The sequence below is a fragment of the Vicugna pacos genome, chromosome 34 (genome assembly GCF_048564905.1).
Source record: "Vicugna pacos chromosome 34, VicPac4, whole genome shotgun sequence".
Taxonomy (NCBI): domain Eukaryota; kingdom Metazoa; phylum Chordata; class Mammalia; order Artiodactyla; family Camelidae; genus Vicugna; species Vicugna pacos.
This window is the reverse complement of record NC_133020.1, coordinates 8483027-8508765: the sequence shown is the minus strand read 5'-3', so window position 1 is coordinate 8508765 and position 25739 is coordinate 8483027. Positions and strand designations below refer to the sequence as shown.

General features: G+C 37.9%; 1 long non-coding RNA gene across 1 annotated transcript in view; it reads left to right on the top strand.

Annotated features, from left to right (window-relative positions):
• Positions 1 to 23718, top strand: part of LOC140691318 (uncharacterized) — a 29006-nt gene extending 5288 nt beyond the window's left edge. Inside the window, exon 2 of the long non-coding RNA XR_012066930.1 lies at positions 22719 to 23718. This is a non-coding gene — a long non-coding RNA (uncharacterized lncRNA). The remainder of the gene's footprint in view (positions 1 to 22718) is intronic.
• The last annotated feature ends 2021 nt before the right edge of the window (positions 23719 to 25739 follow it).

Here is a 25739-nt window from a genome sequence, read left to right as displayed (position 1 = left end):
TTCTGCCTCGCCATTGCATCTCTAGCATATTACACAGAGTAAGCAGTTTAATCCGTGTTTATTGGATGAATAAAATGTCACATCCCTGTGTAAGAAGAGAGCATGGTGGATTCCCAAGTTCAATGGACTGCCAAGGACTTGCAAGGAGACAGTGTCCCTGGGTTCAAATCTTAACTCTGTCTTCTACTAACTGTGTGAGCCTGAGTAAATTACTCTGTAAAAAAAGAAAAAAAAATCAGGATTTCTATAAAATTATGAATTGCTGGGAGAATTAAGATAATGCATTTAAAGTTTCTTGTACACAGAAGTATCCAACAGTTGTTAACTGTTGGTTATTCAGCAAACATTTTTATGTGACAGAAACTGTTTAGGGAACCAGAGATTTCATGGTGGATGAGAAACATCTCTGCCCTCATGGAATACATTTCAGTGGATGAGAAATTAATAAGCAATAAATGAATATTGTGACTTCGGGCAAGTATACATCCAATAAAGAATGATAGGGAGGCATTATTTTAAATAGAATAACTTGAAAATAGCTCTCTAAGAAGCTAATATCTGGGGGGAAAAAAAGGAGCAAAGATGTAGGGAGAAAAGGGATGGTAAAGAAGTTAGCTTCTCCTTTATAATCTGTTATGATTGTGGGTTTATTTATTTTTTTACTACAGTCCTGTCAAACTTTTTGCTTTATATATATATTGAGACTGTTATTCAGAGGATACAGAAATAAAATTGTGATCTTCCTGATGAACATCTCAACATTACAAAGTGAACTGGTAGTAATATTTTTTTTATTAAGGTATGTTTCATTTATATTCATGTTGCAATGAGACAGGAGGGAAGGAGGGGAGAGGGCACAGCCATTGAAAGAATGACACAGCCATTGAGGATAGGACTAATACTGGTCAAAATCAGCCAGGCCCCAGATGGTGAAAGATTCCATTTCCAGTAGACCTTGGGCCTCATTAGGCGCTCACTGTGGTATACCAGTATGCTGGATGGCACTACCACAGGCACCATGACAATTGAGGCTGACCATAAAAGGCCAAAAAGTGGGTGGTGGACCAGTCCCTAGAAATCCCACCCCTTCCCCTAAACAGTTGAAATAATCCTCCCACTTGTTAGCATATGAAATTACCCAGCCTGTAAAAATTAACTACCCCTGTACCCTGGGGCCACTCTTGCCTTCTAAGACGGCCCACACTCTACCTATGGAGTGTGCGTCTCCCTGAATAGATCGACTTCCACTCTACTTCGGCTTGCTCTTGAATTCTTTCCTGCACGAAGCCAAGGACCCTCGCTCGGTGGCCAGTCCCAGGAACTCCTGAGACCTGGGACATGACCATCCTCTCACGCCCCATTCCCCTTCAACAGCTAGACTAGCTTTCTTTTGCTCAGTATTCCCATGGTATATATATTTTTCCTACTTTCATAAAACTTTGTTTTTTTTGTATATTTTTATTGTGAGGCATGTTTCCCCTAGAAGAGTGTATGCCGTAGTTGTCACTGAGACTATTTGTTGAATAAATGAATTTGTTGAATGGAGGCAACTTTCTCTGTCATTTGTTAGAGAAAGTTAAGGGCTCATATAAATGGTGGTTCCCGAGTGTCTTACTGGACTGACTGTGTGACTGTTTCAAATACATGTAAACAACACCCCTTTCAAGAGCTCTCCTGAACTTCTGACTACAGGGCTCTCCCTTCCCCATGGCACTGGGTGTTAGAAGGCATTTCCTGCCCTGCTAACCACAAGGCAGCTCTGGGGGCGTGGGGGAGGGTATAAAATAGATCTGTAATGTTATATGTTAAGGAACTGGGGTAGAGTGGTAATTTGCCTACGGTTAGTGAACACTCCGCCTCTTTCCTTCCTGTGACACAGCTTTTGCAAACAACAAAGTAATTTTAAAATTCTATTTTGGTGATCACATTTTTCCACAACAAGTGTAAAAGTCTTGAGGCACAAATGAGCACCCTTGTGCCTTGGAGAAAAGTAAGCAAGGGGAAGAAGAATGGCTGAGTGATGCTTTTGTGGTGGCGGTGGTTAGGGAATTAAGTTGAACCTTTATTTGATGTTATCTTTCCAATCTCCAGGACACACAGCTCATCTTCTCTTGTTACTCTTGTTTTAATATGCTCTTTCTCTCCCCACCTACCTAAACCTTACTGCCTCCTTCAATGCCAATTACTATTTACTGATAACACTTTATACTTCTACAAGGTGGGAGATACTGGACCTTGAGCTCCAAAAGTTTGCTATTTAGGTGTGTGGATAAAACATTTATTACACATGACAAGTGTAACTGTAATAAATGATTACACAGTGGGTGTTAACTGAATCGTTTGGACAAAATATTAAAGAAATTAGAGAATAATCTGGGAATGGTCTGAGAGGAAGCCTCACGTAGAAGGTAAATTTGATTGGAAATTTTTGGGTGATCAAGGTCTAGATAGTGGGGATTCGTTTGAGGAATAAAATCAAGAGCAACGTTTTTAAACAAAGAATGCTTATGGCATAGTCTAGAAGTAATTACTAGGATTATTTGGATGGAATTGGGACTTTTGGAGAAAAATAACAACTTGGAAGAAAGTTAGTTATGCTCAGGAGGACACATGGCAACCAGACTTGGGAGGGAGGTGATTCAATTGATGAGGCTAAGGAGCAAGACCATTATTATGTAGCAGAGGAAGCCATTTAAGGATTTTTTGGAGGAAAGAAGAATAACTGGAGCAATATTTTGTTACAGTGACAGTTCTGTGAGGATTCGGGATAAACTGAACTGCTGAAGACCAAAAACAAAGAATCATTGCTGTGCTTTCGTTATTAAATTAACGTGAACATGGTAAGAGTGTTAATAGAAGGGAGAGCTGAGGAGGAAATGATTAGGAAGAACTGACGAGGCTTAGACATCATATATCCAGAGGGAAATAAAGAAAATGAAGGGGAAAACATGCCTCTGTTTCAAAACGCAATGGACGAGAAATGAAGGCACCATTACTAGAAAAAGTCAAGTCAAGAAAAATGAGTCTAGTTTTGTACCTGTTGGTAAACAACAGAAATTCAACAGAGTCAATTTAAGGGTCAAATTGGCTTTATTAAATGATTCGTGAGTCAAGTGGCATTCATCTAGCAGTTAGATAAAAGCTCCCCTGAGAAAAGGAAAGGCTACTAAAAGCAGAAAGGGGGTGGAAACAGAAAATTATTGGCAAAGAATTCAGTTTCAGGCAAGGCCACCCTCCTAAGGGGAAAGAAAGGGCCCATTGGGCAGATTACCTCCCTTAGTGCCGACCAGGTAATTCCAGGTTGGCTGGTTAAAGATCACATTCCCAGGGGGTTGAGATAGCAATTAAGTTGAGTATCAAGTCTTGGTGATGTGGGCTTAACATAAGTACTCCATCTGGGGCCTGTTGTTTCTTTTGATCCATGTTGAGGTCCATGAAGTCTTCCTCAATGGTTCCAATTTCTTTTGACCACCCCAAAACTTGGTGACTTAATGGCAAGGATTTATTATGCCAGTTCTGTGGGCTGGTTGGAAGGTTCCTCTGTCAGTTTTGCTGGGCTCACTCATGCAGCTGTATATAGGTTGGCCAAATTGGAATGTGTCCATATAAGGCTGGCAGTTTGACACTGGCTGTCACTGAGGGGTCCCAGGTGTCCTCTGTATGGCCTGCCATCCTGTGGTAGGGTAGATTAGCTCTCACATGGTAGTCTGAGGCAGCATTCCAGTAGGACCAAAGCTATCTGCTGGTGAAATTTCTTGCCTTCTTCCAAAGTCTGAAAAGTCCATCTATGGTCGGGACCCATTTTCGTGACCTGATCACCTCTTTCCTTGCAAAGTGACCTCGATACCTTAAATGACATCAAATTAAAACATTTTATTTTTCATATTTAGGGCCTTAAGAGGTGGGCTTCCTTTAATTGAAGTGTCACATATGTTGAAGTTCAGAGTAGGCCACCCCAAAATGTACTTTAGTAGCATATTGATTATTATAAAGTTACTTAAGAAACAGCCAATGCTAGAGAGATAGTCTGACACACCTTTCTGTCTCCCTGAAGGCAGGAAACAAATCTGTGTGAAATTTGCACTCGCTTCATCTGGAGATGGAGGAAGCCCTTATCACCAGAGATAGGCAACTGAGGCTGGGAAGCCTGTGTGAAAAAACCTGGTGATGTCTTTCACTTACCACCCCAAGCCCGAATTCTCTTTAGATTCTTCACCATTTGGGCTCCCAAAACCGAAGTTTCTTTGCTCTGTCAATTCCTCGCAAATTTATTGTTTGTTTATCTAAGAGGTATAAGAGCTGCCTACTTTGGCCACTTAGGTCCCATTTCTATGAGAACTCCCAGTGCATGAATTAAATTTTGTTTCTTTTTCTCCTAGTAATCAGTCTTGTATCAATTCTATGATTAATCCAGCCACAAGAATGCAAGAGGGATAGAAGGGAGAATTTCTCTCTCCCCAACACAGGCATACAGAAATTCTCATGGCACAGAGCAAGATACAAAGACAAAAACATCCTTCATACAGTTTCCCTAGGTCTTGTTTTAGTTTTTAAAAGTTACATATTGAGAATAGAATGATCCTAGCTTTCTGGTGCCTTGAACTTCTAATGACAGTGTATCAAATCTCTCTTTCCAGATAAAGGAGAGATTGTCACATGGCCCATGTTGAAGTCTGATGTTCCAAGAGTCCTTGTCACCCGTAACCTTCTCCGCGTTTTGTTTTTCTGACTCAGAAATAGAAATGATGGTTTGAGATATTCCCTGAAGATTAGTGATTTTGTGAAAAATAAGCAGGGATTAGCAAGAGTGAGGACACCTTCGTCAATGACCTCAGTTATTACAGGCTTGGAGTAATAATGCATGAGGATTTAATAACTAAGATGGGAGGAGAAAAGAGTTGGGGGATGGCAGCTGGAAATTGCCTGGGAAATTTTTGTTTCAGGTCCAATAGAATAGATAAGTTAGAAGTTGAAGTCAACCTTAAAATACGATACTTTTGTTTAGATGTTTCATGATGTAGCAAGCTAAAATTTAATAGTTCCTTAAAATCCTTTTTATAGTAGAAATCATAATGGACTGAAATCAAAGCCTCATTTCAGCTGCCTTCTCTTCTTGCCTGGGTGTGGCTATGCACAGAGAAGACCACACTGATGGCCCTCCTTGGCACATGGTGATGGTACCTGAAATCACAGAAGCAACATCTAGAAGAAAATAGGTACCTCACTCTTTGGGGCTTAAAATGTTTTTCTATCACTCACTATCACCTGGTTACAAAAGTCACAATGTGGTGCTCAAAACATCTGGTTCTCTGAATAATATAATGGGAACTTAGGAGAAGCTTTGGATTTCTAATCTTCTAAATACACAAATCCCCAAGCACGAGTAGATCATTTACCCACTCCATAAAATCTAGAAACTGCCAAGTCAGCTGAAGTAGAGCCTGTCTAGGGCTTTTGTTCGTTGTCCATTGAGCTCTTGTCAGATGCCTCTCTTAGGGTATTCCGAACCCCTTTCCCACCCCCTCAAGCTTCTAATTCTATCCTGTCCTCATTCATACAGCTTTTTCTTCTGGAAAGAACTAAATGAATGCCTACATTCCAGACAGCTGACATGTGACACTGGGATTCAGCATGCCACCAAAAAATGAGTAGCTTTTAAATTAAACTTTTAGTTTTAAGGTAAAATTTGTAGAGTCACATGCAGTTGTCAGACATAATACAGAAAGAAATCCAATGTACCCTTTACCCAGTTTCACCCAGTAGTAAGTAGCATCTTGCAAGCAAAACTCTAGTACAATAATACAATCATCACCCGATATTGTCAGCTCTCCCAAAAAAAAAAAAAAAAGTTTGGTTGTTATTTTAGGGGTTAGCTAAATCAGGTGAACTCATTGGCCAACAGGGATATCCACCAAGGGTTAATTACCTGCACCATCATTGTGTAACCAATTGAAGTTGAGTCATGTTGGAAGAACTGAATTAGCCATACAAGTCATAATGAAAGAAACTAATTATGTAATTATAAGTTGTTCAGATTTAATTCCATTAAAGGAATGGTTCTGGATGAGAATGTGGAAAAAGGTACTAAGAAAATCCTTATGTGTTCTTTGTTTACTTACTGGATTGTTTTCAAAATATACTCCCTTTCCCCATTCTGATAAATTTTCATGGGTGGTAGCATGGTGGGCAGAATTCTAAATTGGTCCCTAAATTTCCCACTGACATGTTGTGCATGCCCTGATAATCACAGGGCATGTGAATATGATGAGTTTTTCCTCCTGTGATTATGTTGTTACGTGAAAGAAGTGACCTTAAGATAAGGAGACGCTCTGGGTGGGCCTGACCTAATTAGATTAAAAGTAGAATATTTTCTCCGGCTAGTTGAAAAAGAGAAAGTTCGAGAACTGTCCACCGACTGGCCTTCCATGTTGTGAGTTTGTCAATGGCAGCCATGGGGAACAGGGCTTAGGGCAGCTTTTAGTTGCTGAGAGTAGCCCCTGGCTGACAGCCAGCAAGGAAACAGGACTTCAGTCCTACAACAACTTCAGGGAACTGAATTCTGCCAATGACACCAATGAACTGGGAAATGAATTTTCCCCCAGAGCCTCCAGACACAAATCTCAGTCCAGCCGGCACTTTGATTTCAGCTCTGTGATGCTCTGAAGAGAAACCCAGCCACATCAGGCTGGACTTCTGAACGACTGGTGAGGGGGACGATGGGAAAGAAACTCAGGCGGCTCTGTAACAAGCCATCACAACTTGGTAAATTCTCCCTTTGAGCATTCGCATACCAAAATTACATCATGAAACTAGAGCATAGCGAAGATTCACGACAAAAGGAAAATAGGAGTAAATAAAGCATCATGTGGCCCTGACTCAGCTAGCAGTCACATTCAGTAGCAGCAAGTCCAGCCCAGCCCAATTCAATTCATGATTATGATGAATAAAAACTTCTGGCATCTGGTGCCCATGTCATGACTAAGCATGTGTCTTACTGTGTAAAAAACTTAGAAGCCCCTGTTAAACCTTAGATTTTTCTCAAATGTTCACTCTCTCGCGCTTTGTTGTTTTATTTGCTTCCCTAAGGAAAGCAGGTTTCTCGTTGTTGTCAAGGTAACCACTCCCTCTCTCTGCATTCATGGGGCGTTTAGGAAAAAGCCCGCTCCATACCTTTTTAATTTGAATTTTTTTTCTGGCCAGGAAGACAAATTCAGCTGCCTTCTAAACTTAATAGCCACTACACATGATTTTAGTATAAACAGAGGTTAAAAAAAAAAATGTTGCCTGTCATTCTAATTCTACAAGGGTCAAGCCATTAGCCACCTAAGTCGCCCACCGACAGTGCAGCCTGAGAGGAATTCATGGTGGAGAGAAACAAGAAGCATTCTGTGCCTTGAATATCTTGGGCCCCTAGACAGTTAAGATACATGTCTAAGAAAAAAATTTCAATGATCCCAGATTCCTGCACCTTCCCAAAGAAAAGCACTAAAATCATTAATTTTAGCTACCTGTTCTTTGTGATTAGCAGTATCATTTTTATGCTTGACAGACTTCAAGCACAAAAAAAATTTATATATGTCCTGACTCCCCCTTACCTCTTTAGAGCAGTTGCTCAGAGGTGTCTGTGAGGGTGTCTCCCAGGCCATCGTCTTCAGTAAGATCCCCAAATAAAACTTAACTCACAGTTTTTCTGTTGCGCATTTTGATTCCAGTCAACACATCATCTCAGCCCTCTGATTGAGAGGTCATGTTTTCATTCATTCACTCAACAAATATCTATTGAACTGAAGCTGTGAGTCTTTAAGTTAGGCTCTGGGGATACAAAGAACTGACACGATCTCTTCTGAGGAGTTTACAGTCTAGAGGTAGAGATGGTCTCGGTCTCCCATTGGGGAGGAAGAAATTTCCCTGTACCCCTCCGTGTTGTTGTGACTGGTCCAAGAATTAAATTGATGTGAGACTGCTGGACAGGATAAGAAGCAAAGAAAAGGTTAATAACATGTGTACATGGGAGACACTCAGGAAAACTGAGTAACCCGCCCAAGTGGCCGAAACCCTCACATGAAACACCATCTTCAGCCAAAGATGAAAGAGGATGCTGGGGTAGTGAGTTGAGACTTCAGAGGGGAGGAAGGCAATTTACATGGAGAAAAGCAAATGTAAACAGTGTTTGCTGGGCCACATAGAGACAATGAGACATAAAGAGGGAGCTTAACAGACTTTGCTAGGTTCCTCCCTGTCTACAAACCTGGTTCACACTGTAGTTACCTATGGTGATATCTCCCCTCCTGGAGCAGGTCCTCTCTCTAATTCTTGTAAGCAGCTAGGAGGGAAGGTCAAAGTTGCTTCCTGAGTCTTTTGGGCCTTGATTGTTTTAAGCTCAAAGTAATTCACATGCCAAAGAGACATTTGGGGGTGGCAAGTTTTGCTCCCCTACACTCCTAACCCAGAAATGCAACACAGCAAGGCAAATGCTATGAGAGAGGCAAGGACAAGGAGGGGAGGGAGCATGGAGGAGGTCTGACTCAGCCTGGGGGCATCAACTACCCTGAGGAAGTGTTTCCTATTGCTGCTGTAACAAATTGCCGCAAAGTTAGTAACGTCAAACAACACACATTTGTACAGCGTGGTAACTAGAGTTAGTAATATTGTATTGCATTTTTGAAAGTTGTTAAGAGAAGAGACTTTAGAAGTTCTCATCACAAGGGGAGAAAAATGTGACTATGTGTGGCAATGGAGGTTAACCAGATTTATTGTGGTGCTCATTTTGCCTTATGTACGGATACTGAACATTATGCCATACACCTGAACTCATCTAGTGTTCTATGTTAATTGTATCTCCATTTTTAAAACCTCACAGTTTTATTATCTTGCACTTCTGGACATGGGAGATCCAAAGTCAAGGTGTTGCTGAAAGATTGGCCCCCATCCCTGATGAATCGAATTGAAACTCAGAGGTGGGGTCATGGAGCTTAGAAGAAAAGAGACAGCTTTATTTGCTGAGCAAGTGGAACTCAGAGCAGGCTGGTGCCTTCAAAACTGTGAACCCACCTTGGGGATGGGGTAGGGTGATTTTAAGTCATAGCTTAAACAATAAAGCTTCGATAACAATCAACAGAATCATTTTCTCGTCGTAAGACTCAATGGCGTCACGATGCCTCCAGGCGACCCATTCTGTAGAGGCTAGTGGTTGTCACTTTTTCAGTCTCTTTATCTCATAAGCACCTAAGGCATGGTCTCCTTGGTTATTCAGGCAATTTTGTAAGGTTACAGTTCCCTGACCTCCCTGGAGATCGACTCAGAAACCAAGTATGATTATTACTTTCAATTACTGGAATAAAGCAGAAACAGTAAAATTAATAGCTTTATTTTAACAACAGGCCTGGAGCTATAAGTAGCAACTGATCAGTCAGGTTAGTTGACCATTTTAAGGGCAAGCATAAGAATAAGCAATCTGTTAGCATAAGTGCAGCCCATTTTATTAATTCTCCTTCAAAGGTGTCGGCAGGGCTGTATTCCTTCTGGATGCTCTAGGGGAGAATCAGTTCCTTGTCCTTTCCTGCTTCTGTAAGCCTCCTGCATTGCTTGGCTCATGGCCCACTTCCAGCAATGGCATCACTTTGACCTCTGCTTCCACATGACTTTCTCTCTCTCTCTCTTGCCCTCTGATCTTCCTGCCTCCCTCCTGTAAGGGCTTTTGTGATGACACTGAACCCGCTCAGGTAATCCAGGACAATCTCTGTATCTTGAAATTCTTAACCCAACTAATCACATCTACAAAGTCCCTTTTGCCATGTAAAGCAACAAGTTCCAAGGACTGGGCTGTGGATGTCTTTGGAAAGCCATTAGTCTACCACAGGACGGAACCATAGAAGGAGGTTAGGGACTCTTTCAGGTAGTGGAAACATGTAGAAAAGCCTAAAAAAAAACCCCTACAAAACCTAGAAGAGAGGAGTCATGGAAGTTTGTAGCTCAATGTCTTTGGGTATAAAGTAGTATATAAATAAAATGAGTATTTAACCCCCTCGTCATATAGGGTGAGGCAATACAGGTAAAACTTCAAGAACAGCGTGTTCATTCTTACTTGCTCATTCTTATTACATGCTCAAACATAATCTTAGCCATGGTGATGGTGAGAAAAGAAGGCAGAGGAAACAGAGAGAAGCAGAAAATCGTAAGCAGAAACTGGAAAAAGACTGAGCCAACTGAGGGCTTGTCGAATTAGCCTGAGAGTAATCCATTGACTTTTAAGCAGAAATGTCTCATGATTGCACATGTATTTCAGTTAGCTTCCCTTGGAAAATAGATTGTGGGAGACAGGCCTATTGCTGGTGTCTCTCCCTCTTCTCATAAGAACACCAGTCCTTTTGGATTAGGCCTCCCTACACTCTTATGACTTTATTTAGCTTTAAAGTCTCTATCTCCATTTCTCAAAAACTAAAAATAGACTTACCATATGATCCAGCAATCCCATTCCTGGGCATATATATGCAGAGGGAACTCTAATTTGAAAAGATACATGTACCCCAATGTTTATAGCAGCACTATATATAATCCTTGACATAGAAACAACCTAAATGTCCATCAACAGATGACTGGATAAAGAAGTTGTGGTATATTTATACAATGGAATACTACTTAGCCAGAAAAAAGAATAAAATAATGCCATTTGCAGCAACATGGATGGATCTAGAGATCGTCATTCTAAGTGAAGTAAGCCAGAGAGAGAAAGAAAAATACCATATGATGTCATTCATATGTGGAATCTAAAAAAAAAGAAAAAAGAGGACACTAATGAACTCATCTACGAAACAGAAATAGATTCACAGACATAGTAAACAATCTTATGGTTACTGGGGGAAAAGGGGTGGGAAGAGATAACTTTGGGAGTTCGAGATTTGCAAATGTTGGCAGAGTCAGCTGTACTGTCTCCACTTTACATATGATCTAAAATGAAGTCACGTTAAATCAAGTAAAAGGAAGAACCAGGACCAAAACCCCACTCTCTTAGTCTTCTTCCTAAAACTATTTATCACTCCAGGAGCATCTAAAGAAACAAAAGTCCATATACTTAGTTTTTTTTTTTTATCCCCAGCTCAAGATAAGTTTCCTCTTGAAGACCCTGAATTAATAATAAAGACAAGTTGCATAAATGAAAAAAGGGTTATAGAGGGCAAAAGGACATAATTTGCAGCAACAGCCACTTTTATACCTAAAACGTTTTCCACCTCAGTCACAATTTGCTCATTGGAATGGTGATTTCTAATTTAATTATTTCAAGTATCTTTTTAAGCTTTCTTACATTCCATTTACACATAATTGTGACTGCAAGGCTGTATCTTACACTCCCATTGTATTTGACCAGGATAAAGTTTCCAATTAATTTCCTCTAGTGCTCCCTGTGAAAGGGATGTAAAGTAATAGCCCTGGATCAGCACACAAACAGCAGGAGCTAAGATGAAGAGGGTAAAAGTGAACGCCACAGTGTCGCATGGCATAGTTAAGGAACGAGATGTATTTGGGAAATAAAAATGAAAGGTTAGCACAGGGATACTATAAACTTCAGGCCCCTGCAAGACCTAGATCCAACTCTTCCTGGAGATCTTTGACCCGTGGAAAATTGTCACCCTCCTGCTAGGTAGAAGAAGTCACCAGCTGGTGAAAAAGCTGAGTTGGACTGCAGCCCTAGCCCCTGGGAGATAGCTGTTTATTGTTGTCTGGGAAACCTGCTGCGAGTTCTCTGGGCCACTTTTGAACAATTCTGCTGCTCTCAGTGCAATACTCAAAAAAGAGAAGAATCTCTTTTGTAGCATTTTATTACTTTAAATATTTAAACATCCAAACCGAATTTTAGAAATGTACATTTTAGCCACTAAATCAAACAACAATTAAATTAAACAAATATGAAAGCAAAGCAAAAGAACACACATGCATGGTAGCATTTTTCCTTTTCAACAAAAGCTGTACCTAACATTGCTGAACTCTCAGTCTACATTATGTCAAAAAGAATATTTTGGTGTCCTTGACAATGACTCAGGAGAAGATTACTTGAGGTTATTAAAATTAATGTTTGACTTATTAAAGTTATAAATGAAAAAATTATTTCTTCTTAAGCTTTTAATTTCACTTACAAATCAAATTATTAATTTATAAATCTGAAAAAATTTTAACAATTGCTTTTAAGAGGCTTTTGATTAATATTTAGTCCCATTTATAATATTAGTTAAATATTCAATTATCTGATCAGCAGAACTTCACAAGTATTTTAATAACTCCTAACTCCAGAAAATTAAATATGTATATATATTTATATCGAATCTCAAGTTATTTTAAAAGTTAGAATACTATCTATAAACCTAATTACTTTGTCTTATGCCTCTCAACTTAAAATTGCAAACATAAATCAACAAAACATTTTATATCGGGATCATAAGGATAATCTATAAAATATTAAATATGCCAAACTGCTTAAAGCAGTAAAACATAAAACATCAAAATATACCAAAGACAAATAGCTTATTCTCAAACCTACCATGAAAAATTAATATTGTAATTTTTGTCTTGCTTCATCATCTTAATATGTATTTCTTAAATGGAATGCTGTTGGCTCATCATGGAAGGACCAACATTTTTATATATATTAAAACAATATTCTAGTAAGTGTTAGTACATCTGTCAGAATTTGATCCATGACTTTCATTGTAAGATATGACTGATATCAAGGCTGTTGGCAGTAGAGGCGGAGGGGACGCAGAGAAACAGCCCTGTCTACCGTTGCTAGAAGCTACCAGTGTGTACAAAAGTATTCTGAAAACTGCTAAATTGGCTGAATTGACTTAAGTCATCTTGAAATACTTACATTGTCGTTCAACCCCTAGCCCAGTGCCTGGAACATAATAGATAATCAATAAATAGTTGTTAAACCAGGCAGTGCTTAATGTGTTACATAAATATACAATCCTGATTTATTCTTCTTAAAGGTGCTATAAATTTGTCAACAGAACATTTCTGTTATATGTCCCACTCTGATTTCAAATTCAACCTATTTGAATCCCTAACTATTAGATCATTCTCTGTTTCCTGAAATGTGTTCCACCATCCCCAAAAATGTTCTCAAGCACCTTGTTTTAGTTATTGCCACAAAACAAACCAGCCCAATAATTCAGTGCCTTTTAAAAACACTCATTCATTTGTTTGTGATTCCGTAGTTTGAGCAGAGTTCAGATGCGATGGTTTATCTCTGTTTCACATGTTGTCAGCTGAAGTTGTTCATGCATCTGTGAGCTAAGCTGGGCTGAAATATCCGGGATGGCTTCTGTCCCATCTGGGGACTTGGCAAGGAGCACTGGAAGCCAGGGGTTGCCTTTTGAAGTCCCTGGTCTCTCACTATTCGATAGTCCAGCCCAGGCTTATTTTTACTGCTGCTGGAACCCTCTTAAACCAGAAGCCTCTTAAGGCATTGTGCTTGAATGTTCTAGAATGCTACTTCTAACACATTCTATAGGTCAATGTAAATCACAGTCCAGCCCAACTTCTGGGGGAGGGGAATGAAGCTGTACCTTCTGATTGATGGAGTAACACACACATACAGAGATGGGAGGAGTTGTTGGTAGCTATCTTTAGAAACAGCCTACCACAGTCTGTCCTCTGGCAACACAATTTACCTTCCACCCACCTTCACAATACATTCATCTCTCCCTCTGCCCCAAATCTCATCCCATTACTCCGCTAGCTCAAAGTGCAAGATCTTGTCATCTCTCCTAGGTCCAGATGTGGATGAGATTCCTCAGGTTAACTTCACCTTGATCTGGAGACCTGTGAGTTAAAAACACCTGTCTACCCATCCCCACCCCCAGCCCCCCAACAGATCAGTATACACTGATGAGAGAAGGATAGCATAGCTGCAGGAGGAACTCGTGCTCTGAAAAAGGAAACGAGAGACGCTTAAGAATCACTGGTCAGGGATGGGTATAGCTCAGTGGTAGAGCGCATGCTTAGCATGCACAGTTCCTGGATTCAATCCCCAGTACCTCCAGTGAGAAAAAAAAAAAAGAGAGAAGCCACAGGTCCCTAGCACTGAAGTCTGGACAGTCTGTGGCCCATTCCCCAGTATCCAAATTCACTGTTTTATTGATCCTTGGCTTGGCTTCTGTGGGATCTTTGCTTCACCTACGTTATCATTCCTTCTCCATAAGTCATTCTCCCAGCCTGCTTTTTACCATTAGAATGTTGAGGTACGTGTCTCTATTTGGGGCATATTAGGCTGCCATGGGACAAAGCCCTTAGGATTCTTAGAAGCCCTTCTGTGTAACTCTTAGGATCCACAAGACTCTCTAAATCATTCTCAAGTCTCAACAAAGGGTCTTACAGCTGCACCCTTGATTTGCTCTTAACTGCGTGTTTTACTGTCAGAAATCTGAATTTTAACTTTGCTCTCAGGATATTTCTGAGCTTTGAGGGGTTTTTTTGTTTTGTTTTGTTTTTTTGCTTGCTGAAAGTACTGTCCGAGGCCCTCTATATGTCTTCTAAATTTTGCTCGAAAACAGAACAGTCCCTTTTTTTACCCTCACCTTTCTCTTGTAATACCTTATCATATACTGTTGTTAGTGGAAAACAATCACTTCCAATGATCTGCCTGGAAAATCCCATACACAAATGTATAGGTTCACTGAGTACTTTGTTCTCTTCCAAGTTGCTATGGATGGCAGGCTTGCTAATTGTTCTGCCACTCCACACTCTGGGTTCCTCTTTCTGAGTCCCCAGCAGTAACTTCCTTATTGCCTTTCCAGTCTCCCTTGACAGTCTCCCCGCATCCTCCCCTGGGGATGCTGCAGAAACACACAGAGCACACCTGAACCCAACCTGCAACCTGGAGCACTTGCTTCTCCATCTCCTTGTCAGTTGCCTTCCTCCCCTTTGAAGTCCCAAACCACTACCCCCAACATCCTCTTTTGTCTTTAGCTGATAATGGTATTTCAGGTAAAGGCTTCAGCCATTTTGGTAAGTTACTCAGTTTTCCTGGATCTCTCTCACATATGCATGTTAATAAACTCTTGTTTGATTTCTTCCTATTAATCTGTCTCATGCCAATTTCATTCTTGGACCACATCCAGTTGGGTAGCGGAAATTTCTTCTTCCCAGACATCTGTAATCTACGTTCAAATTGTTTAGAATATATATATATGTATATATATATATATATACATATATATATATTATTAAATAAAGAGGGATAAAGCAAATGTTAACAGTTATTGAATGTAGGCGGAAGGTATATATTCATTTACACTATTTTTTCAACTTTCCAGTTTGTTTGAAAGTTTACAAAATAAAATGTTGGAAATAAAGTCTAAAAGATGCAGATTCATAAATTGGGAGAGAAAAGGAGAGGTTATTTAAAAAAAAATGGATTGGAAAAAAATATCGTAATGACTGAAATAAATCTGACCTAATTCACAACTTTGTGGTGAGCTAATTCAACTGGTTCTCCCCTAGCTTAGGTTATTTGCCTTAGGCTTGCAATTTGAAAATATATTTCATCAAACTAAAACATAGAAAAATGCTTCCAATGCTTGTGAAGTTTTCATGTCAAAGAAATGCTCAGTTAAAGCCACTCTCTCATTTATCTGTTCTGTATGTCAAATTTTGTAAAAATCATTTTTTCTTACAAGAACGTGGAAGAGATTTCTAGTTACTTACTAAAACTCATGTAACATAGTTATATTTGGACACATGGGTAGTGGGCTAAAGACCACATTTCCCAACTTATGTTGTAGCAAAAGTGGCCACTGACCGAGTCCTTTTGAGCAGAAGTAGTATACTGCCAGAGTGTAACTTTGAAACACTGAGTGTGCACTTATATATTCATGCTCTTCCCCTTTCTGTAAGTAAGAACACTGAGTTGCTTAGGACTCAGTTTCAAGCCAAAGAGAAACCCTAGGGCAGGGGTTCTTAACCTTAGCTTCATGAACATGGACGGGAATATATTACATCCTTATCGTCACTAATTAAGCCAAAATTAATATTTTCTTCAATTATGAATGTAGATCAAAAAAACAGTGTAGTATTAGAAGTTTCAGTGAATTTGCCACCCAAAAGAATATTTTCATCTCATGTTAACATTTTTTCAGATTACTTTATCATTTATGCTCAATCCTGCTTCAGAGTTATAGTTGTCATTAAACCATAACTAAGCTTCTAATCTATGTTTGGTCTTTCTGAGACCAGTTCTCATCCTGAAGCTATCTAGGGGCCAGCCAAGAATCACTGAATTAGAACAAAAGACACTCCTAGCATCCTTATCACTCAGGAAATTCCAAGGGTTTTAGGAGCTCTGTGCCAGGAACTGGGAACAAAGACCAAATATCTTTCTTTTTATTCCACAGGCAGAGAGGGAAAACTCTTCTTTATAGTGGAACTTTAATTAACAAATGTAGAAAGAATGGTGCGTTTAGAAAATAACCACTTGGCAAATACCATAGTAATAATTATTGTAGACAAGTGTCATCAATGGTTGTGGGCAAATACGTGTTGAGAAACAGGATGTTGACATAGTCTTAGAGTATCTTCTCATAAGATACACGTTAATTACAAAAAGAAAAAAAGAAATTTTACAGTGGAGAAACCTAGAAGACATTATCTTAACCTGTGGCCACAGTTTACATATCAGTAGGATGCATGTCTTGATATGATGCACTGAGATGGATAAAATATCACTTACGTTGTATTCTTGTCAAAAATATATAACCTGAATGTCGTCATGAGGAAAAATCAGACCCAAATTGAGGACATTGTGTAAGCCAACTGTTCGGTACTCTTCAGAAGTGTTAAGGTCATGAAATACAAAGAAAGACTGGAAAATTGTCAAGATTAAAGAAAGATAATATCTAGATTGAATCCTGGGCTTAAAAAATGACATTAGTGGATAATTGGCAAAATTTCAATAAATTCTGTTGGTTAGTTAATACTATTGCATCGGTGTTAATTTCCTGATTTTGATCATTGTATTCTAATTATTCAAAATGTAAACAACTAGGGGAAGATTTGTGAAGGGTATATACGAATTCTTTGCACTAGTTTTTCAACTTTTTGCAAGTCTAAAATCATTTCAAAATAGAAATTCATAAAAATATAGCTACATGCGGCTTAGGAAAGACATACTGAGTACAAAACAACGTGAAAAGACTGAAAGTAAAATGATAGAAAAAGTCAAACAAGGAAAAATTAAGTAAGGACAAATACTACACTAAAGACAGTTGATAAAATTTTTAAATAAAAAAAAATAAAGACAGTTGATAAAGAAATCTGTGTGTCAGGGGAGGGTAATTAGGTTTATTCAATTATTTTATTTTTGGAGGAGGTACTGGGGATTGAACCCAGGACCTCATGCATGCTGAGCACACATTCTCCCACTTGAGCTACTCTCTCTCCTTAATATGGAAATATTAGAAGCAGACAAAAATTAAAGGCAAAAAAAATTAGTAGCGTTAAAAATGAATGCTGCATCATGGAAAGGAGTCAACCTATTTAAGAGCTTTAATAATGAAGGATTGGCATATGTTTTCCTAACAATAAATTTCAAGGTAAAACTGTCAAATCTCCACTAACACTAGTAGAAACTGATGAATCGAACTAGTAATTTTAAAGGATATAGAACATTTGAGTGGTATAACTGAATGATTCATCTTTTAATAGGCCTACACACAACAATCAGAAAATATGTATATTTTAAGCACATGTGGAATATTTACAAAAAGAATAATAAACTAATGCCAAAGAAAATAGAAATAATAATAGTAGAAAGTAATGAGAGTAGACAAGCAATTGAGAAGCTGATTCTTTGAAGAAATAAAATAGTAAGCCTTCAGCAAAAATGAAGAATAAAGATAAGCTGTAGATAAATAATATTTGGATGAAAAGAGAATATAATTGTAGATCTAGTTTAGATTTTTAAAATATTATGAATCATCAATGAATATAAGAACATTGTTAAATGGATAATCTGGAAAAGTTAACTTTCCAATATTTATTGAAAAAGTTCAGAATATATCAACAAAACAGACATACACCAGTGCTTTTAAAGTGTGAGATAACTTTTGCTGTAGTCAGACTTTTTTAGAAATAGTAATATGGTGAGGAACTCACCAAATTATTTTATGAAGCTGTATAGCCTTAGTCTCAAAATTAAGTAAAGACTCTACAGGAAAATAACATTATAGACAAACCTCACTTATGAATGCAGAGCCATAGATCATAATCAAAATTTCTTTCCAACCTGGTAATTGAAAAAAGTTATGCCCAGATAAGGTTTATTCCATCAATATAAGCATGGTCCAACCCCCCAAAAATCTGTGACAATTTATCATATTAACATCATTTCATGTTAAATGTTTACAGTAAAGAGATTTCTCATACATGTTTTCATATAAAAGCTATTCACTATAGCTTTGCTTGTGTATGTAATTTCCAAAACACTGGAAATAATCTAAATGCTTTTCAATGAGAGAATAGATAAGCAAATTGCATGTTATTCACTCTGTGGAATCCTATGCAGCAATGAAAATGAGTCTATTACATATATCTGCTTGCATCAAGCTCACATACAGGTATCCCTCACTTTCCAAAAGTGTGTGGTGTAACACTTCCCTTTTACCAAAGACCTACATTAGTACCTGTTTATGCTAACTGAAAGAAATCCAAAGAGGATTTTTGCCTTTAGGAAAAAAGTAACAGGTGAAAATAGTCTTCAGCATTTGTTTTACAGCCAGTGATTATAGAGATAGTGTGTGCTGAAGCAGTGAGAATGGCCCGGCCAAACTCCTTCCCTGGGAATTACACTCAGCATCTCAGCATCAACCTGCCATAGCTTTGAACTGTCTGTGAGCACCTGTGCTCTATCTTCACTTATTTTGTGCATCAGCAGGATGTGTCCTAAGGAAATTGTTTCTTCACTTTACATAATTTTGGCTTAGGAAAGTTTTCATAGGAACGTTCTATGAACTTTCGGATAGTGAGGGAAACCTGTACATAATTTTCAACAAAGAAGCAGTTTGCAGGAAGCTATGTATTATATAACATTTGTGTAATGAAAAAAGTTTGATTATAGAAGGCGTTAAAGGCTCCTCCTGTGACCATAAAGCCACAGTCAATTATACAGCAGTTCTAATATTGACATATGATTTCGGTTTATATGGAACTGTGCTCTGTTTTAGGACATCCTCCTTTGTTTCATCCATTACCATATCAAAAGGGCTCATCTTCAGGGTTTGTATCCTTGGGAACCCTCCTGGTTGCTAGGTAGACCAATAACAGCCCTAAGATTCACATTCAGTTGTACCTGATGGTTGCCAAGCTAAAAAAAAAAAGCCAGAGAGGTAGGGGAAGAATGCATGTGTTCTGACCAAATCAGTCTTGGTCTGATGTTCAGCCTATGTGTAAAATACCACATTCAGCCCCGGAAGAGTCCAGAGGGATCCAGAATGCAGTCACTGCTCCCGAATGTGTTATGTTTTAGTTCATATACTTTAAATTTAACGATAGAATATAAACATGAATGGTAAACAGGATAGGAATTCAGAGGCAGAAACGCATCTCTGTGAAGTGCGATGCTTGGTGAGATTTTAAGGTGAAAATGAGACTTGTGGTGGGAAATTGCGTTAGAACCATTCAGATAAGAGAGGAATTAAGTGGGTTTAGTTAAGTGGGTTTAGATAAGTGGGAACTAAGTCAGGGTTTAGGACAAGGAAGTCTGTGGCGGTGGAGCAGGTGGTATGGATTTAAATACTTCTTGCTTTCGTCACTAAAACTGACTCTAAATTATTTTTCTTTAATTTTAAAATACAGGCAACACTATTTTATACATAGGTAATTTTCTTAAGGAAGTAGAGGTATGGGATAAAAAAAAAATTTAGAGCTAAATTTCCAGAGTTACAAGAGCAAGAAGAGGAGCGAGATGGGAGTTGGGAGAGAGGATTTTTCACTTGTGACGGGAAATGCAAGTTGGTGTTACTTTTTTTTTTTTTAAATTGGTATTACTTTTATGTCAAAATGTCTTGAATCTGATATTTATCATATACATTTTTTTCAACCTTGGATAGTTAGAAACTTTTTAGATATCTGAAATTTTCAATACTATTCTTGATAAATCAAGATGTAACAAAAGATGTTGGTGGGATATGAAACTTTATTTTTTTAAAGTGAAGGCAATTTTTAAAATTGCCTTCAATGTAACCACGGATTTTAATCTTACAAAAAATTACAATCTTATTAAGAAAAATATTATGAAAACAATCTTACTATGAACAATTATACTAGTCTCTCCACCTTTGTATAATGATGAACTCTGAAACATGCAACATAAAGATTTTAAAAATGATCAGTATTAGCCATACTGACTTAATCTACCCTCTTTTTCTTTCTATTACTAAAGTATTTTAAAGTAAATCCAAGACCTCATGAGACTTCATCCCACCCACTTATAATTCTACTGAGTTTTAATTGAATTATTGATTAAGTAGTTAACAGAAAACAGGATATTACAGGAAGTATCTCGTGAGGTGCAAAGGGTAGCAATTAATTTTTTCTCGTTTAATCAGAGAAAGCAGCAGGGCTCTAGTCACATCAATTATGTTTAGAAGTGGAAATTTTTAAAAACTCAAAAAACAAGGAAGCAATTTCAAGCAGTTTTAAGCCCTCACTTGTGTTTTCCTTCCTCTTGACATATTCCCTATTAACCACTGGCTACTTTTCAGCATCTGGCCCCTCAGTGTAACTAGGACATATGTAGATCAGACCTGTGTGACTCAGCAAGGGATTGGCAGGATCCTAGGACATAGGTCCAATAGAAGTTTTTATTTGTACTAAAAAAAATCCTGGTCCTTCCTGCTAGGAGAGCTTTCTAGTGCTTTCTGTTTAGCACTTTCATTTATGTTACTATGAGGGCAATTGTGCATTTATCACATTTTTCTTAGTTGCTCATGAAAAAAAGAGACAAAGAAATAAAATACCCAATGTTGATGAAGGTTTATATGATGGATTTCTGGTGGGAATATTTGGAAGTTGATAGATTTAAACAAAAAACCAGTTTGCTAATAAATATTTGAAACTTGATACCAAATTTCGATCTTTGGTATCTTAAATTGTGTAAGCCTGTTCATAATTGAAAGGATAAACAATTCTTCACGTGGAAATGACTCTCCCTCTGCTAAAAGAGAGAATGCTGATTTGGTGGCGTATTTTTGGTCTGTTTGGTTGGTTTTGTTTTTTTCTAGCCTCCCATATCCTTTTCCTCCAGAGAAAAGGTCACTCTGTCAGACTGGATTGATGGACTTTCGAGATGCAAAATTCAAAATTAGGAAGGGGTGGGAAGACTAGAAAAGCTAATCAATCTAGGGTAATTTTTTTTAAAAAAGTGACAAAGAGGGCTGGAGAGAAAGGGAAAGCATTTGAGAAAGGGGGAAGAGGTTATTAGAGTGTGGTTTGTAAGAGACTCCAAGATAATATGGGCTTACAGAAATTTGAGAAGGAGAGTAAAGGAGATGCGCGCAGTGTTACTGGGGTGTATCAATGGGAATTTACCTACAATTTTAGAGGAGAGCCACGTAAATTATTAGAATTCCTTTAAAAAATAATTTGGCTCTTTGAACTATATTTCTTTAAGAGGGTTTCCATTGATCAACAAACATTTTTCGATACTGGTTCACATTATTTGAAGCATCATTTTGATGACAGCACAAGGTGAATACATAAGTGACTGTACTGTTGGTAATGCACCATTCATCTATAATTGGATTTATATTATTTCTATTTTTCTACTATTTAAAAACCACTGTGATGAGTATATTTGTACTCACAGCTTCTCTCTTACTGAAGAACATTTCACTAGGAAAAATGCACAGAAGTAGAATTGAAACTGGATCCCCCTAAAACTGAGCTCCCCTGTGGAGTTTATAATTAACGTCTCTAGCCAAAACGTTCTTTCTTTTCTGTCCTGCCCCTTTTCCCCTCAGAATTGAGCAGTATCAAAGAAAAGGGAAGACTGAAACCCAGCAGGACCCTGCAGGGCCTTCCTGGGTACAAAGATCTCTCCGTGTCCCCTGTTTCTTGTTTGTAGAAAAAAGGCTTTGGTCTCCTAGGCCTTCTCTGAGTTCCAAAGAGCAGACTTGGGCGTTTACTAATTAAAGGAGTGAGGGAATGCAGAAACAAAGGAAAAGCAGTCAAGCAGGAAAAGTAATGATAGTTTAAACAACAGTGCTGCAACAAGACAGAGTCTTGGTTCCTCCAAAAAGAACATAACAATCTGATGCATGGCTCTGAGTTGTTTTGTGGAAACTAAGACCCTCCCCCAAGGCAGACGATGGTGACTACATGCTGACCATAAGCGCACAGACCCCAGACTGGTTGGAACCAGAAGGTTGATTGTTAAGATTCCAGAAACATCACCCTGTTATCTTATCACTAACCAATTAGAAGAAATTCCATAAGCTGCAACTCTCTCCCCAAATGTTGCCTTTGAAAACCAAGTCAAACTGTATTCAATGTCTCGTAATAACCTATAATAGAAGATAATCTGAATATATTTATATAATCTTGAATGCTTTCTGCAAGCACTGCAAAGGGAACTCATTCACTCACAAACTCTCCCATTTCATTTACCTCTTTGTGCCGCAAAGCAATACGAAACAAAAGCTAATCTGTTCTGTCTAAAATACCCTTCCAAGGTCTGAAGACAGCTGTTGAAGTATTGTTTTCTCTGTGACGAAGAGCTGCAGTGAATTTAACCTGTCCACAAGCAGCAACGTTAGGAAATGCTTCAATAACCTGCTCCACCTTCCTGGATGCCCCCTTCTTCACTCGCCCAGAATTGACCGCAGAGTTTCAGATGTGGCATTAGACATCATCTATAAAGATACAACTGAAAATAATTGTCTACTATGTTGGAAATATCCTTGAGGAACAGACTCAATTGTTTCATGTTGCTAAGTTTTAGTAAAAAGTTCTTTCCTTAAAGAGCACTATGTGCCTCATCATGGTTCTCTTTCATAGTGTTTGTGAAAGTTAATAATATTCACAAGTGTGTAGACCACTGGCTGCCATAGAGTAATGATCATTAAATGTTAGCTGTGTATTAGTAACTACCATATTACTTCTGCTCCCAGGAGGCACAGACATAATCAGCTTAGATTTTCTGGTTATATTTATCCACATACTCATTAGAAGAGTATTATTCTTCTGTCTTTATTTTAATGACATTATAAATTAATAACAAGCCTATAAAAATTTGATGCATTCAGTCCAGTTTTCAAGATACCAATCTACACGTGGAAAACATAGTTATGTACCAGAAAGGAAGAAAATTCTTTAATTATTGTTCAGTTTATTTGCACAAATTGTAAAATAATTAATTCAGGTTCTTTGCACAGGAAAACAAAAGATGAGCAAGACAGACGTAAGTATCTAGATTGTTGCTAAGCTGGGTTTTCACTTAGTACCGCTTCTGAAAATGTTCTGTCTTTATTTGAGGAAATTTTATGTTTACATTAGACTCTTTACTCAAGTCAACAGATATGAAGATACCTTTATCCAGGCTTATAAAACTGAGATAATAGCCATATTAATACCAGTATTACTTTAGTTGGAATCTAAAAGGTATACCATATGTAAAAATCTGAAAAAGACAATATTAAATAAACTTTTGTAATAGAATGTTTTCTTAACTCACTACTGTATCACTGTGTTTATTTCTTTGAAGAATAGTTCCATGCACATATTTGAGTCTGAGCCAAGCTGAAAGTTCCTTGTTATGAGAAGTGAGTCACAAAACAAAGTTCAGCTGTAGTCTTTACAACACTAACTGCACCATGTTTGAAGCTGGGATAGTTACACATAGAGTGAAAATCTGAAGGGCCATCTCAGAGAATGAAAGGCAGCTCACAAACAGTGAAGCACTATTACAGCATAAAAGTGTGAAGGATTTCCCACTTCCAAAAATATTTATTAGTCTATTTAAAGCTTTCAGAAGCATCATGCCCTTTATATTTGCAATGCAAATGGTTAATGAGTTACCTGAAGAAGTTAAACACTCGTGTTGAATTGCAAGCCTTGTGTCATATTCCACCACTGAGCTCACTCTCATCTTACTGGGAAATTAAGATCTCTTAGAACTGTTCACTGACTTTCCAGTAATAAATTCATCATAGCCTGCAGTAAACAGACCAATCTTTAAAAAGCGGACACAATTTAGATGTTTTTCATTATTTTAACAGCTTTGTTATTGTCAGCAATTTGGTGAGCAATAAAGTCGATTATCAGCTCTGTTAAGTAAATCTCCTGTAACTTTATGGAAAAAGGTCTCAATAACCTAGCACATTTAGCACTTCATGATCATGAACATCAATGACTTTCCCAAAATGTGCTGGTTATCCAAAACTTAACTTCAACTTTTCGCTGATGAGAAATATACGTGACTTATTCAATTCAGTAATTATCTCAATGATTTCTTAAATGCCTACTATTTGAGGCATGGTGCTAGGTAGGGGATACAAAACAAGTAAAATGTAGTTCCTATCCTTAAGAACATACACCCGTTAGGGAAATAGAAACATAAACGGATACTTGTAATACAATATGATGTGGAGGTATATTAGTAATAACTTTACTAAAGGTGACGTTTGTAGTGGTCTTTCTCTTTTTTTACTGACATGAAATTGACATAATATAAAATTAACCATTTAAAACAACAATTCAGTGGCATTTAGTACATTCATCTCTATCTAGTTCCAAAACACTTTCTTTTCCTTATTATCTTTATTGAGATATAATTGACATACAACACTGTATAAGTTTAAGGTGTACAGTGTGATGATTTAAGTATATATTGTGCAATGAGGTTAACACATCCATCACCTCACATTGTTACCACTTTTTGTGGGTGTGGTATGAATTTTTAGGATTCACTTTCAGCAACTTTCAAGTATACAATACAGTATAGTTAACTGCTCACCACTCTGAACATCAGACCCCAGAACTTATTCATCTTATAACTGGAAGTTTGTACCCTTTGACTGTCTTCACCCATTCTTTTCTCTCCCCGACCTCCCATGCCCAGTCTGCTCTCTGTTTGTGTGAGTTTGATTGTTTTAGATTCCACATATTAATGAGATCATACAATATTTGTCTTTCTCTGTCTGTCTTATTTCACTTAGCATAATGCCTTTCCAGGTTCATCCATGTTGTAGAAAATGGCATGATTTGTTCCTTTTTCATGGATGAATAATATATATAAATATGCCAAATTGTCTTTATCCATCCATCTATCAATGGACACTTAAGTTATTTCCATGTTTTGGCTATTATAAATAATGCTGCAATAAACATAGAGGTGCATGTATCTTTTTGAGTTATTGTTTTCAGTTTCTTTGGATAAATACCCAGAAGTGGAGTTGCTGGATCATATGGTAGTTCTATTTTTAATTTTCGAGGCCCCTCCATACTGTTTTCCTTAGAAGCTGCATCAGTTTACATTCCCACCACCAGTGCACAAGTGTTCCCTTTTCTCCACATCCTCACTAGTACTTATCGGCACTTGCCTTTTTGATGATAGCCATTCTAACAGGTAAAAGGTGATACCTCATTGGGGTTTTGATTTGCATTTTCCTGATGATTAATACTGTTGAGTACCTTTCCAAAGAAGACATACACTGTAGCCCATGTGTATGTCTTCTTTGAAAAAATGTCTATTT